We start from the raw sequence: 16,680 nt of genomic DNA on the forward strand, positions 1-16,680 counted from the left end.
AGAATGAGGACGAGAGGCGCATGACGAAAGTGAGAAGGCTGAGGAGGAGAGTGACGGGGTGCAGAATGAGGACGAGAGCCGCATGACGAAAGTGAGAAGGCTAAGGATGAGAGTGACGGGATGCAGAATGAGGACGAGAGGCGCATGACGAAAGTGAGAAGGCTAAGGAGGAGAGTGACGGGATGCAGAATGAGGACGAGAGGCGCATGACGAAAGTGAGAAGGCTAAGGAGGAGAGTGACGGGATGCAGAATGAGGACGAGAGGCGCATGACGAAAGTGACGAGGCTGAGGAGGAGAGTGACGGTATGCAGAATGAGGACGAGAATGACAGTTCTGATGATGAGGACGGGGAGACAGACTGGTTGGTGACTGAAGACGAAAGGGACGTGATGGGAACGAGGAGATTGTCTTGATGGAGCACGGGGTTGAGTACGGAAGGCGAATGACGAAAGGATGAGTAGGAGAGACGAATGATTAGGTTATGAGGACGAGAAAATGATGGTATGGAAATAATGATAGAATGGAGAATGAAAACGGGTATACATAATAGCGGAATGTAGAATAAGGACGAGGGGAAACAGGACAGATTTAATGGCATATGTGGAATAAGACCGATGATGACGATTACGCGATGAATTATGACGAGGATAATGAGGAATGGAGAATGAGGAGAGGAGGAAGATGAGAGCCAGAATAATAGCGGAATGCTTAATGGGGGCTCAAACAAATAGAGGACGAGAATATAGGAAAATGAAGGAGAGTAATAATACGGATATGATTAAGATTAATAAATAGGATTACCGTACGAAGTATTGTATATGTTAAGTGGTGATGTATTTACCACGCATTTATTGATCTCTGATGTCCTCTGTCAGGTCACTTCTTACATTCTGTGTAGTTTAAATAATGGATAGTGTTTTTTATTAAGGGTATATGTACGTGAACGACCACAAATATTATCAGAAAATGCAGGCTCTAAATTTCTAAAATATTATAAGGATATGAACTCACAATTGGACAAAAATTACAAGGTACCACAACAAGACTTATTAGAACTTAAATATCTGATAAAAGTATAAAAAAAGGTTAGTAATAATATTTTTCAAACAAGTTTCATCAAAGTATGAAAAAAAAAAAGCAAAACAAAATTCTGCAGTTACATCATTTGTTAACCGTAACATTGTTATGGTCTCTCTGACGTCTTTAATATTTTTCCTGCATGTAATAAACACTTATTTCTGAAAAGTAGACTACTCTCAGGCATGTAGTGTTGTTTATTTTAATACAATTAATTTTTTATTCGTCCTGTATAAAATATATTAAAATTTACATTATGTTTTGTGACCTAATTTTTCTATTTTCAAAGAAATGGGCATTACTGTAGTCTATATTTTGCATAAATGCACGTTAAATCAGTGTACAAAATTTCAGAATTCGATCTCTAATGGTTGTGGAGTTATGAAGTAATATGTGTGAAAATTTTCAAATTTTGGAAAATTTAATTGAAAGTAAAAAGTGAATTCTAAAAAATATTACTAGTAACCTTTTTTATACTTTTATCAGTTATTTAAGTTCTAATAAGTCTTGTTATGGTTCTTTGTGGTTCTTTCTAATTTTTGTCCAATTGTGAGTTCATTTCCTTATAAAATTTTAGAAATTTAGAGCCTGCATTTTCTGATAATATTTATGGTCGTTCATGTACATATATCCTTAAATCAAATTCATTGCATTCAATAATTGCAGTTCTTCTTCTTCTTCTACTTCTTCTTCTCCTTTTTCTTCTTCTTCTTCTAACTTTTTGAGTTAGACTGTAGTTGCCTGTTAGACTGTTGCTTCTGTGACTATAATAGCTGAGTTGCTCTTTTCTCTCCTTTTGACATCGTGGCCAATCTACGTAAACATCCACTTCAGTAGTCATTAATTTGTACTTGTTCCTATGAAGTTATGTTACATTAATAATAATAATAATAATAATAATAATAATAATAATAATAATAATAATAAGTTAATAATACATTTTTGGCTATGACATCTATACTTAACTATTTTTCATTTATTTTATTTTGTATTTTTCATTTATATCTATATCTGCGTCTTTTATTTAGGTAGTAGGCCTATCTATTTGTCTGTTTTTTTTTTCTCGTTTTACACTTTAATTTGTATTTACACTTGTATCTTGCATTTGTATCTGTTTCATCTCTTTTTTTCATATATGCAATTCTATGTTTTTTAAACGAATATCTGTACTGTCTATTGTAATTGGGACTTTGCCCTGTTTTAGACATAAATAAATAAATAAATAAATAGATAATAATAATAATAATAATAATAATAATAATAATAATAATAATAATAATAATAATAATAATAATTTGAATACACGGAAAGGCCGAAATGTCACAGTGCAGCCGAATTACTACACGCAAAGTCGCCTCTCCGGAAACATGGCCGTGGGAAGTGACCTGGAAGGAGTGACAGTCATCGTCTTCGGGCGAGGTTCGGCAGGATTTGGTCGCGCTGTGCGTACTGCAAGTCACGACTCTTGATGAGTCTGCGGAGCGACAAGCGGAGTTCCCTCGTCCCGCGCCCGCCATGCGTAAGTGAGCCGCGATGAGTTCCAAGTTACAGGAGTTCCGTTGTATCGTTCCCAACTTTTAATTGGGTTACCAAGCACTTGCGGTGAACTCGTGGGCCTGTCCGAGATCCTCTTCCAACAGGCTCTCGTTCTCAATCGATCATATTTATTTGTTTGTTTATTCATTTGATTATTTAATTATTTGATTACTTATTTGTGCTTGTTTGTTTATATGTATTTATTTATTGTGGCTTTTATTGATTACGAAAAAGCTTTCGACCGTGTTGACAGAAAAAACTCTTTCAAATTTTGGCAATTATGAGAACAATTTACGAATTATATAACCACAATATTATCAAAACTACTATCGGATCAGAACATACCGAATGAAGACCGATAAACTGTGGAGTTCGTCAAGGATGCCCCCTCTCACCACTTTTATTCAATATATACATCAACTCCATCATCAGACATTGGCGACTAACAATTCATGGAAACATCCCGCTCTTCCGAAATTGTACTCTAGATACATTATTATATGCAGACGATCAGGTTCTTTTTGCTACAAATGAAGGCGAGCTGCAGTACTCAGTACATCACCTGAATATAATAGCACAAAATTTCAATATGAAAATTTCTCCAAACAAAACAAAAATTATGGCGTCCCAAGGTAAACAGCCAGTTAGGAGTAAAATTTGCATTGGAACTCATACATTAGAACAGGTAAACTCGTTTAAATATTTAGGTTATAATTTTACATATTTACCTGTTACTAATATACCTGAAAATATTCAACATTTTAATGGAGTCTTAAGAACCATCAACCAGGTTTTGACAACCACGAAAACCCAAAAACATACCAGGTTAAAAGCATATAAAGTTCTAACAAGACCTGTCCTCATGTATGGTAGTGAGGCCTGGACTGTCCGAAACTCAGATGTTCAACGCCTAACAACTGAGGAAATGAGATTTCTGAGGAGGACTGCCGGCTACAGCTTGCTTGACCACAAAAGTAATGAATTAATTACAAAAGAAATGAAAATTACAACTATTTATGAACATCTCAACCACTATAGACAAAAATGGCTTAACCATGTCAATAGAATGGACCGTTCCAGACTCCCAAGACAAATTCTCCGCTATATACCACATGGAAGACGATCTTTGGGACGCCCCCTGAAAAGATGGACGGAGACCGTAACAGACCACTAGACCTAATACCTGCAAGGACGATGATGACTTATTGCGATTTAACTGTCCTTTGTTTATATCCATGGAATGAAGTTTATTGATTCAGGAACATCTTATTTAAGGGGGCGAATCTGATATCTAGTGTGTTAAATAATTCTATCTGATGTTGAGCGAAAGGGAAAGAATTGTAATTTTAATTGTGGTTGGCTATGGAGACAGACAACGATCTCATCGAGAGGCGGCGAATTCATTTAATGCTATGCATCCGGATCCCAATCTAATTGCACATACGCTACAACAGTGACAAGGATCGTAAGGAAATTCACTGAAACTGGAAGCGTAAAGGACTTACCAAGATCAGGTTGCCAGATCTTTTGAGTGGCAAAGAAGTGCTATTCAATCATCAAATACGAAGTTTCGGTAGGTTTCGGAGCGCCAGTCTGTACGCTGGCTGGCAAGCAGTTCCGTGTGACTCGCAGAGTGGAAACGGTTCCGGCCTCTGCCCTGGCGCATGCTCATTATCCATGCCATCTGTCTCCGGCCACGCGGGGCTTACTGAGTATTTGACATGTAATTTCCAGAAAACACGGCTGTTTACATGGAACTCGGTGTCCTGCTCGTGTGATCGCAGACATCGCTGTCCTTGAACGCGATCAGGAGACTGGCCTCTTCCTTGCTCAGCTATCCATCCTAGTCTGGTTTCTGGATGGTAACATAGAGAGTCCTTATACTGCTTGTTTGAGGCTTGAAAGTAATGTAATTATCCCTAAGATAGGTTGTCCACTATCACCAACTTTATTTAATATTTACATAAATGAAATTATTTTAAAATGGAACCAAATCTACACATCAGGAATCAAAATAACCAGTGCTCTAACATTAAATACAGTACCTTACTCTATGCCGATGATCAAGTCATAATTTCCAATTCAGAGGATAATTTACAAAGAGGATTATATACATTAAATAAAATATTAAAAGATTTTGGGATGGAAATTTCAACACAAAAATCAAAAGTAATGGCATTTTTAGGACAAGACCCAGTCAGAAGTAAGATAATACACAATAACCAATGCCTCGAACAAGTAAAAAATTTCAATTATCTGGGTTGTGAAATATCTTATCAAAATTAAAAAGATGTGAACAAGAAAATTACCAAATTTACACAAATTCTAGGAATAATAAACAATACATTAAAAGCTAAATTAGTACAAAAATCTACAAGAATGAATATATATAATACACTAGCATTACCCTCCCTTTTATACGGAAGCGAGATTTGGACATAAAGAAAAAAGACATGAACAGAATCAAAGCAACGGAATGAAATTTTTCAGGACAGCAGGATATACTCTTTTAGACCGAAAAAAGAATGAAGAAATTTTGGAACAATTAGAAGTAAAGTCAATAGAAGAAAAAATCAGCAGATACAAATTCAATTGGCTAGATCATGTAAGAAGAATGGAAAATTCAAGAATCCCAAAAATTATGATGCAGTATAAACCTAAAGGACATCGTCGACCAGGAAGACTGCTAGATGGGGCTGAAACAGGTCTACAGAGGCCTAATTCGTGAAGGATGATGATGATGAACATGGAAAGTCTGTCCGTGGTGCGGCGAAGGAATTGAAGAATAGTGAATGCTACTTCGAAATGCTGACGAGATTTCTTCAACCACAACTCTGTCATCATCATTGTGTACTCCGTAGGATGCACCGAAAGCAAATATTGGAGTGGCAAACTGATTTGCACCTTCGGCCCTTCATCCCTGTGGATGAAGATAAATGAAAAACTTGTTGGTAGTTGGTTCGAAAGATATAAAGTTGATTATTGGTTTACATAAATACGAAAAAAAAAAAAATAATATGTAGCCTATACACAGTGTCCCATGACCTTTGGAGCACTCCTATCACTAGTGTATTTTAGTCTATTTAAAAATATTTTTGTATGTACGCTATAGGGTTTACCAAAGCTTACCGTTTGAAGTAGTTGACGGTTATACAGAAGTTTCAGCAATTCGTAGTAACACAAAGTTATGTATTTTTTTTTATTTTAAATGGGACAGCCTATATTTCATTCCCTATATAAATTTGTTGCACTCAGCCTGATTCAAATAACATAAGCTTGAAATGCCGTAGTTTTATGTTCAAGTTAGGTCTATTGCAATTTAAAAATCATGTGTACATTTCAGCTAATTCATGGAAAATATATTCATAGTTGTATATGTGGGTTGGTGAGTAAATAGTAATTGGTCGATAGATGGATGGATGAATGGGTGGATGGATGGATGGATGGATTGATGGATGGATGGATGGAAGGAGGGAAGGATAGGTAATTAAATAAATATGTACATACACTAGGTCTAGCTAGGTAGTTGGTCAGTTGATGGATGGATGGCTGCATAGATGGATGGATTGATGGAAGGAAGGATATGTGTTTAAATAAATATGTACACTAGGTCTAGCTAGGCAGTTGGTCGATGGATGCATGGATGATTACATATATGGATGGATGAAAGGAAGGAAGGATAGATGGTTAAATAAATATGTACACTAGGTCTAGCTAGGTAGTTGGTCGATGGATGCATGGATGATTGCATATATGGATGGATGAAAGGAAGGAAGGATATGTGGTTAAATAAATATGTACACTAGGTCTAGCTAGGTAGTTGGTCGATGGATGCATGGATGATTGCATAGATGGATAGATGAAAGGAAGAAGGATAGATGGTTAAATAAATATGTCAGGGATGTCAAAGCGCTTACACTGCGTGCTCTCAAGAATCCGCACAATATTCCCTTAAGAGTGATGATGATTGTTCTTTCACTTGCAGGAAAGTGAACTTTGTTGGATTTGTATTTCTTGTAGTATGAGTACCTAATTCAGGCGCTTTGAAATCCCTGAAATATGTATACTAGGTCTAGCTAGGTGTGGTCGATGGATGGATGGATGGATGGATGGATGGATGGATGGATGAATGAATGAATGAATGAATGTTGCACAGATGGGTGAATGGATCGATTGTTGGTTGAATAAATATGTAAACTCCGTTCACGCTTAGAATGGGCCCAAATATAAAAAAAACAAATTGTATCCATCTGCCAAGAACCACACCTGTACACAACAGAAAAAAAAAGAATAATGATGATAACGCATTATTGTGGTGCTATTTCTCTGTGAGTAGAGTGTATTGAGGTCACTGGCATACGATTAATGTCTATATTAGGACAGTAAGAGCGAGCGGACTGTAGGATGTAGACTTAGTTGAGTGAATTAATTAAAGGGAGGAAATAGGAGGACACACATTGAAAGGTACGCGAAAACGCGTCTTTGCAAGGGAGTTCAGGGCTGAGAAAGACTGAATATGTGAGCTCCAAACCTGTTGGCCACTTGTCTCACTCCGAGTTTCGCTGCTCCACTGAAGGAACTCTAGAGAATTTTGAGGGGAAAAGCCGAAAATGGGCGTAAAAGGAGGAGGGGAGAGAAGCATGAAATCAACATCAGGAGAAGAAGCGCCGGAAGCTGTAAGCCTGCCTGCACAATGAAAGGTACCGTGTCCTTCCGCAGTGCGAGTGGAGTCGAGTAAACTCGCGCGTGTATAAAGGGTAATTTGCGGAAGCCAAGCCAAGACTCTCTATTTCGAAGAGTTGTTTGGGAAAAATGGCAAAATTATGTGGAGATGAGGATGTAGAACCGTGACCCATTTCCTTTAGGACTCCTCCCGCCTTAGGAAAACCGGCTGTACTGGAATTGGTTCCCAAATCTGTGAATTAGTTCCCAGTTCGTCCCAGAGCTATATTCGAGTTGGTTCCAGGTTGATTTCTCCTGTGTACTGCAATTGGTTCCCGCGCTAGATCAAGACAGAAAACATTTCCCTTCCCATTTCATACAGACTTAGGACTGTCAACTACTGTCTACAGTAGTAGGTAGGTTGAAAATGTTTTGTGCTTGGTGGACACGCTGCTTCTAATAACTTCACAATTTTATTTCTGTACTGGTAAAAATTTGAAATGAAGTGCAATACAGCTGTCCTGTACTTCCACTGCCACTGTAACTTATGATCGATTAACATCCATGTCCCACACAGCATAGATTAAGTCACGGGTCATGATCGATTATAGGTGGCGTTATAGGCAATAACAACTACTCTGCTACATGATCGATTAACATCCATGTCCCACAGAGCCTGCTACAAAATCACTGCCTTGGATATTTGAACATGGGGAACCAACTCACGTTGATGATATTTGAACACGGGGAACCAACTCACGTTGATGATATTTGAACATTGGGAACCAACTCACGTTGATGATATTTGAAAATGGAGAACCAACTCACGTTGATGATATTTGAACATGGGGAACCAACTCACGTTGATGATATTTGAACATGGGGAACCAACTGACGTTGATTATATTTGAACATGGGGAACCAACTCACGTTGATGATATTTGAACATGGGGAACCAACTCACGTTGATGATATTTGAACATGGGGAACCAACTCACGTTGATTATATTTGAACATGGGGAACCAACTCACGTTGATGATATTTGAACATGGGGAACCAACTCACGTTGATGATATTTGAACATGGGGAACCAACTCACGTTGATGATATTTGAACATGGGGAACCAACTCACGTTGATGATATTTGAACATGGGGAACCAACTCACGTTGATGATATTTGAACATGGGGAACCAACTCACGTTGTTGATATTTTGTTTGGGAACCAACTGCAGAACAGCGGGAAAACCACGGAAAATCTTTAGGTAGGATCCCCTTTTCCTAAGCTCTATACCTTTATCTAATTAAAATTTTTCTTTTCTTTCAGGTAAGCGTACAAAACGTTGTGACACTACCATGAGAGCATTAACAGTTCTGCGAGGAGCAGGTGAGTGACGAATGTATTCTGCCCACCGATTGCGAGTTCTTGGGATGTGAGCGGGAATCGAAGTAGGACGTTGTGACATAATTTCTTTTTCGCATTCGCCACAGTCCTCTCGGCGTGGGACAGCCACCGGAACTTGTCATTAGCACGGCCGACTCCGCCGCAGGTCGCTGATCTCTGCTTGACAGCTTGTCTCGAGGTTAAGAGTTAAAAGCTGCAAAGATTCAACTGGACGATTCAGGGGCGGCTCGTATCGCGGACATGCAGTGATGAAAAAATATTGAATAATGTGATCTGTTAGAAGCTAAAACAAGAGAAAGTTGAAGTTTCATTTACGGAAACGATGTTCATAAAAGAGTTCGAAAACTGCGTTCGGAGCGTCTTGTACTCCTATAGGGATAAACATGAGGTTCCCACGAGTGAATTTATGAATCCTTGAGATACTGAAGTAAATGGAGGCCAATGTATGCAAAATTTTTGTCATGCAGGCTACACGTACCCAGGATAAGAGAGGGTTGGGAATTGAACGGGTTACATCAACTGCTTGTCTATGCGGATGACGTGAATATGTTAGGAGAAAACATGGGAATTTTACGGGAAACAAGTAAAGAGATAGGTTTGGAAGTAAATCCCGAAAAGACAATGTATATGATTATGTCTCGTGACGAGAATATTGTACGAAATGGAAATATAAAAATTGGAAATTTATCTTTTGAAGAGATGGAGAAGTTCAAATATCTGGGAGCAACAGTAACAAATATAAATGATACCAGGGAGGAAATTAAACACAAAATAAATATGGGAAATGCCTGTTATTCAACCAGTCTGCTGTCGAAAAATCTGAAAGTTAGAATTTATAAAACAGTTATATTACCGGTTGTTCTGTATGGTTGTGAAACTTGGACTCTCACTTTGAGGGAGGAACAGAGATTAAGGGTGTTTGAGAATAAGGTGGTTAGGAAAATATTTGGGGCTAACAGGGATGAAGTTACAGGAGAATGGAGAAAGTTACACAACGCAGAACTGCACGCATTGTATTCTTCACCTGACAATTAGGAACATTAAATCCAGACTTTTGAGATGGGCAGGGCATGTAGGACGTATGGGCGAATCCAGAAATGCATATAGAATGTTAGTTGGGAGGCCGGAGGGAAAAAGACCTTTAGGGAGGCCGAGACGTAGATGGGAAGATAATATTAAAATGGATTTGAGGGAGGTGGGATATGATGATAGAGAATGGACTAATCTTGCTCAGGATAGGGACCAATGGTGTGATTATGTGAGGGCGGCAATGAACCTCCGGGTTTCTTAAAAGCCAGTAAGTAAGTAAGGTTACACGTACTTTCTAACATACAGGGTGATTCAGGAGAAATACGAGTAGTAAATATTTTATGGGGTGTTAATATTAACTGTTATGAGTAAAAAAAAAATGTTCATACAAACACTGTTTGCGTATATCATGTTGAAACTGATCAGAGAGAGAAAAAGAAATTGGCTGGGTCATTTCCTAAGAAGAAACTGCCTACTGAAGGATGCACTGGAAGGGATGGTGAACGGGAGAAAAGTTCAGAGTAGAAGAAAATATATCAGATGATAGACAACATTAAGATATTTGAATCGTATACAGAGACTACGTTGAAGGCGAAAAACATGGAAGATTGGAGAATTCTGGGTTTGCAGTGAAAAACCTATCGTTGGGTAGAAAACTATAAATAAATTAAATTAATTCACTTCAACAGTTCAATGCACTTTTCCTCTCTGTTCACAACAGTAAGAGCTGCCATTCTGAAGTAGTTTGTTCTTTCATAAAGTCAGCACTATTCATAATTCGAGCGACCAATTCGCTCCTTATGTTTACTTTTTTTGTGCGCTTCGCCGTTCATCCACCCCGTAGAGAAAAATCGACAGGAGTAAAATCTGGGGACCTTGGTGGCCAATGCACGTGACCAACGCTGCCGATACATCGTTCGTGAAATGTGAGATGTAGAAGCTGTGTCAGTCCCGCGCCGTGGCGTCGTGGTCTAAGGCATGCTGCCTAGAACTCGCGTTACGGAATGCGCGCTGATTCGAGTCCTCGTGAGGGAAGAAATTTTCTCATGAAATTGCGGCCAGTGTATGGGACCGGTACACTTGGGGAGCTACGATAGATAGCGAAAATCCGGTTTCGCAATCCATCTATAACGGCTGGGAGAGTCATTGTGTTAACCACATGATACCTCCATTCTGGTTGGATGATCGTCCACCTCTGCTTCGGCATGTGGACGTGAAGCCGCCATCCGGCTGGTCGGTGTTGGCCCTTCATGGGCTGTAGCGCCACGGATTTATAATCTTTTCGCTGTAAGAAAAATCCTAATATAAACAATAGCACGTGACTGAAGTGAGGCTTCATTGGCCGCTGTTTGGCGCCATAGATTCTCAGTACGTGTTCCTGCCTACTGTTGTACATTCTGTTTCATGTTAAACATTTCCCGTTACTCGTCAAGTAGGTCTAACCTCACTACTATGCATTCGTTTGCTTAGGAAACATTTACTTTATAATTATTGTAATTAAAATTCACTTAAGTTATTATATACATTTAAGACTATTTGTTTTTCTTCGCTTTTGAGAGGGTTTCGACTCTTATGTTTAATAACCACACACACACACACACACCGAGGATGCAGAAGCCATACTTCAGTACCACGTGCTTACGTGAACAACTACGAGCTCGAGTGACGCCAGCTTGTTACAAGAACAGACTATCTCGGTATTACTTTTGGTATTCATCCGCGTTCATAGTACATGACAAAATATAAAAGTAGCTTTTCTTTTACATAGCGTTTTACATATGAGTGAAGTTATATGTTTCATCGTATTTAACAACTAGAATTCAATTTTTTATTTTCAAATAATACAACGTTATGGTTTCCAAGTGCGGAACTATATTTTCCTGCGTCGTGTGAGTGTTTCGACTGGGAGCCAATCACGGGCATGACAGCAAATTGCTTGTGTTTACATTAGGATTTTTCTTACAGCAAAAACAGTATACTTTACTTACGTTTAGATGCTGTGTCATCTGACAGATAAAATATACAGGAGTTCCGTCATGTTGAAAGAACATGCCCATCCTTGTGCTGCCCTAAGACGACCTCAGGCTTGTAGTATAGGCTATTCCTTTTTACGTATCCAATAGTACGTAGTCATTTGTCGCTTCTTCATACTATCTGTAAGACTTCTCCTGAGTTATCTTGTCTTAACGCGTTTCGGAAAATAAATCAATTAATCACATTAACAATGATTTGTTTCCTTTGAATGGAGGAGGAACCAGAAGGCTAGAACCGCAGTTGTATCTCACCAGTCCTTTACTTAGGAATGTTTTATGAAGTCCAAACGGTCAATTTCTTTGTTGTTGTTGTTGTTTTCTGATGCCAGGCTTTGACAATAAAGTCATTTGTCCTCGTGCACTCCAATATTTTTCAAAGATATTATCATGACTAGCCACTGAAGCACACATTTTGAGGTGTTCCGAATCCATTTCTTGGTTTGAGTTGCACAATGGGCAGTTAGGGGACTGATATATTCCAATTCTATGCAGGTGTTTGGCCAAACAATCATGGCCTGTTGCCAATCTAAATGCAGCTACAGACGATTTTCGTGGTAAATCGGGAATTAACTGTGGATTTTGATGCAGAGAGTTCCATTTTTTCCCTTGGGATTGAGTTATCAAATTTTGTTTGTTGAAGTCTAAGTACGTAGATTTAATAAATCTCTTCACACAGTAATACGTAGATTTAGTAACAGGTCTGTAAGTAGCAGTGCTGCCCTTCTTTGCTAAAGCATCTGCATTCTCGTTTCCCAGGATTCCACAATGGGATGGTATCCATTGGAATACAATTCTTTTATTGAGTGATAATAATTGAGAGAGCATTTTAGTTATTTCTGCTGTTTGAGATGAAGGTCTGTGTTTAGAGACGATTGATAGAATAGCTGCTTTGGAGTCCGACAACATAACTGCATTCCTAAATTTATTGATGTGGCATAGAAGATTCCTGAGACATTCACTTATTGCAATGATTTCACCATCAAAACTTGTTGTTCCATATCCAAGAGATCTATAGAGTGAGAAGAGACAGCACGTAACACCTGCACCGGCACCTTGTTCTCTGGAGATCAAGAATCCGTCGGTGTATAAATGAAGCCAGTTTTGTGGAGGGTACCTAATATTAATTGTCTCTAAAGACAATTGTTTCAGCATTTCAGTGTTTACTTCTGATTTCAGTATTTCTTCTGTTAAATTGAGATTATATTCTATATTTAATAGAGTTAAAGGGTTTGGTTTAATTTGTAAGTTTTCTTTTAAATTCGGGATATTGATTTTCTGTTTCAATTCTTGAATAATGGATATGAAACTTTTTTGAGTTTTCAATCTACAAAGAGGACTGTATGAATGCCAATTGGTACCTGGTAATCTGATAAGTTTTTCATATTGAATCAGTGCTTTTTCTTCTAAATTTCTTTGTAAATGTCGTATCATTTGTCGATTGAGCCATGTAGACTTAATAGTTAGATGCAATCCCATTAGACTGCCCTTTCACACCGTACGAGAGCGCACCATGTGTCATTTGTACGCTAGTCAGGTGTAATACCATATCACGTAGTTTTCAATAATTTGAAGCCATTATTTGGAATAATCAAAGTTATATATATATATATATATATATATATATATATATATATATAACTGCCCCCCCCCCATTGAGGGTAGCTCTTACGGACTCAATATATCCTCAAAAAAAAATTATTATACATATGTAAACATAAATACTAAATTTTAAAGGGAAACAAAAAAAAAATGGCGTGAAAAAGTACAATTGCTATTAATGTGGCACCATGTGATTAATTAGGATTTGGCAGGATTTTTTAAACATAATTATCTCAATGTCATTCCTCAGAGATGTTGGCAGAGCAAACTGCCGTCGAAATTATTCGAAAAAAGCTGGTATAGTCCCTCGAGCACCTATGAGCAAGCCGAATACCTCAACGTGAATTAAGGCATATTTCAGCTTGAAATAGTTGACTGTAGGCTCATAGATCGACTTCTTCTCAAGGTGGGCCTCGGCTGACTGATGACATTCTACTTCAAAACGTATCGTGGGGTCCACAATGATGCCCTGTTTAGTGTCAGCATTTGTACGCTAAAATATCTACTCGTCTCGTTGACCCATTTTCAGCTAGACAGGGGATTTCTTCTTCTACTATCCAGCCCTTATTTCTTAATGCGGCAGCAATTTTGGATCTTACAAGATGATGTCAAGAGTTCCTCAAGAGCAATCCCTGTTCACAGAATCCCAAGATGTGTGCTAAAGTTTCAATCTCCGGGCAGCCATGTCTGCACCGGGTACCGTCGAGAGATCTGCCGGGAACGGAACGAACAGCTGCTAAATTTGCTGTCATTTTCAGGCTAGATATCACTAGAAGTACTCGGAGGTTATGGATCGATAATGCTGCAACCTAGGCCGGGCACACATGCAGGGCCCTTACGCGCGTTTTCGGACTATGACCGAATGGGACGCTCTGTGTGTGAACTGCGGAGTGAGTTGCTGTTACGGAATCAAATAATAAACTCCGACTTGCATTTAATTTCTACATTTTCAACAACAAACTTAGTCGGAGGACGTAATTAGAATGATAGTGATCAGAAATGTTGATGACAGAAGTGTTTTCGGTAGCTCTCCTTAATTAGTGCGTGCTCGTGCTGTACGTTGCAGCGGCCACTTGTGTTGATGACCATCCTGATTAAGGGGTTTATTATGCACGGTGCTACACAAATTTAAATACATTTAGGAATGCTGTTTGAGATGATTATATTTTTTATTTCAAGACAAGCCTGTTATGGTAAAATGCAGAAACTATTTTTCCTTAAAATAATAATAATAATATTATATTATCAGTAAACAATTTTGTATGCAGTATGATATGGACAATTAATTGCTTTTAAGTTATCATCTTATATATAAAAGTCAATGTGGCTATGTATGTATGTATGTATGTATGTATGTATGTATGTATGTATGTATGTATGTACTCTATACAAATCTACACGCTTTGACCGATATTTGTCAAAGTTTCCACATTTAACGTTCATAATCAGGAGAAGAACATAGGCTACATTAAAATCGGATAAATGGACGTTAAATTAATTAAAAAGATGGAAAATAAAAATAAATACGATGAAACATATATATATATATATATATATAATTTGAACTGGTAATGAAAATTACGGGAAAACGACTGAACGGATTTTAATAAATGACCTCTCATTTTGAAGCTTGGAACTCAAAGTTTTTCGGAAAAATAGTAGTTTTCAGTGAAATGTCAATTTTTAAACATAATTTTCCTATTTTCCAAAATCCATCTGTCGTCAGTTTTGAGAAGTAGCTAATAGCATTCACTTGACTTGATATTACCTTCGCTTTTTTGTAATGGAGCAGCGAAGCGAGCATCAAGTCGTCCGTGTTGCATTTCAGAATAAAACAAAACACATACTATAGTAAACAATATTACACGAAGGCCATGATCTGCAAGAATGCTGACATATTTAGAGCTCAAATTAAATTGATTATTAAAAACTTTACTTACTAAAAATAATTTACAGGTTCGATTCTGTGGTTGTAATTTCTGGGTACAGCTGTGTATTGGATATTAAAAACTACAAAACTTGAGGTGGTTTGATGACATTATTACTATTAGAAATGAAATATTATTGTAGTTAATGCCATGATGTGACTATTTTTCATTAATTAAGTATATTAATGCTATATTGATGATATGAAAGTGAAACGTTTTGGAGTTATATAAGTAGATGTAGAGAATAACTTAAATTAGATTTTTATTTCTATATTTTACTGAGTGGCGGCTATATAGTATATATAATATATGTTACTGAAAGCTATAAAACTTACTTAAGATAATAATATTATTAAAAATCAAATACTTTTATAATTATTAATCAAGTGGGGTTGGGTCTTTTTCATATATTTAATGGCGGTGTGGTGTAGATATTTATATGCGTGGTTCTCTTCAGTATTGGCTCGAGAGAGAGAGTATCTTTCATTGTTATGGAAGCAAATAACTTTCCGAATGTCTGGTATTCTTTATTGAAAATAAATCTGAAAAATGTTTATTTGAACGTCTAATGAACTTAGTTTGCAGCATTTGCTGCACAAGCCGCTAGTTTATGTATAATATTAAAATGCAATCTTATACAGTCAATTGTTCTTTATTATTATCTATTGTATTCAACATCGACTTCCATGAGGCCATGGAAAAATAACACATGAAATAAGATTGTTGATACATCATGAAGGCCAAAATCTAGACAATCTAGCTTGTGTGGCTGTAGCCTGTATATTTTTTCGTTTGGTTTTACTTTGTTTATAGTTTGATTTTCTATTATTTTATTCGTATTTCTGGCGGTGTGGAAGAAGGCCTAATGGCCTTAACTACATCAGAATATATATAAATAAACAAACAAACAAATAAATAAATAAACCAAAACAAATAAACATATATTAAAACAGTTGAACGTAAGGCACATGACGAAATGTTTTCTTTTCTATGCCTGATCTACAGGTGATTAAATTGAGTTAACCCTGGCAGGCATTTGGCTAAGGAGTTCATTAATTCAAGTACGTGAACGCTATAGAAAGATTATTTTTTTTTTTAGGGATGAGGAAAGCTTAGTAAAGACAATTCGTTTTGATTGTCTGTAGTTGGATTTCCGAGATTTCCGAAAAGCCTAACAACCAGTTTAATTAGAAATAGAAGCAGAAAGGAAAACACAGGCAATGACGGGTGATTTCAGTTACTCCGTTATAAAAGTCATACGGAATTTTGAGTTAGCAGAGCATTGCCTCACTGTGACTGTAGAATCCCGGTGACGGTAGATCGTGTTTGTGTGGAGAGATCCTAGGTTTCTGAATGTTTTTCTCGAGATTATCCAGTTTCCCTCATCATCCCTCAGTCACTCTCCTTCTT

The sequence above is a fragment of the Periplaneta americana genome, chromosome 5 (assembly GCF_040183065.1).
Source record: "Periplaneta americana isolate PAMFEO1 chromosome 5, P.americana_PAMFEO1_priV1, whole genome shotgun sequence".
Lineage (NCBI taxonomy): Eukaryota > Metazoa > Arthropoda > Insecta > Blattodea > Blattidae > Periplaneta > Periplaneta americana.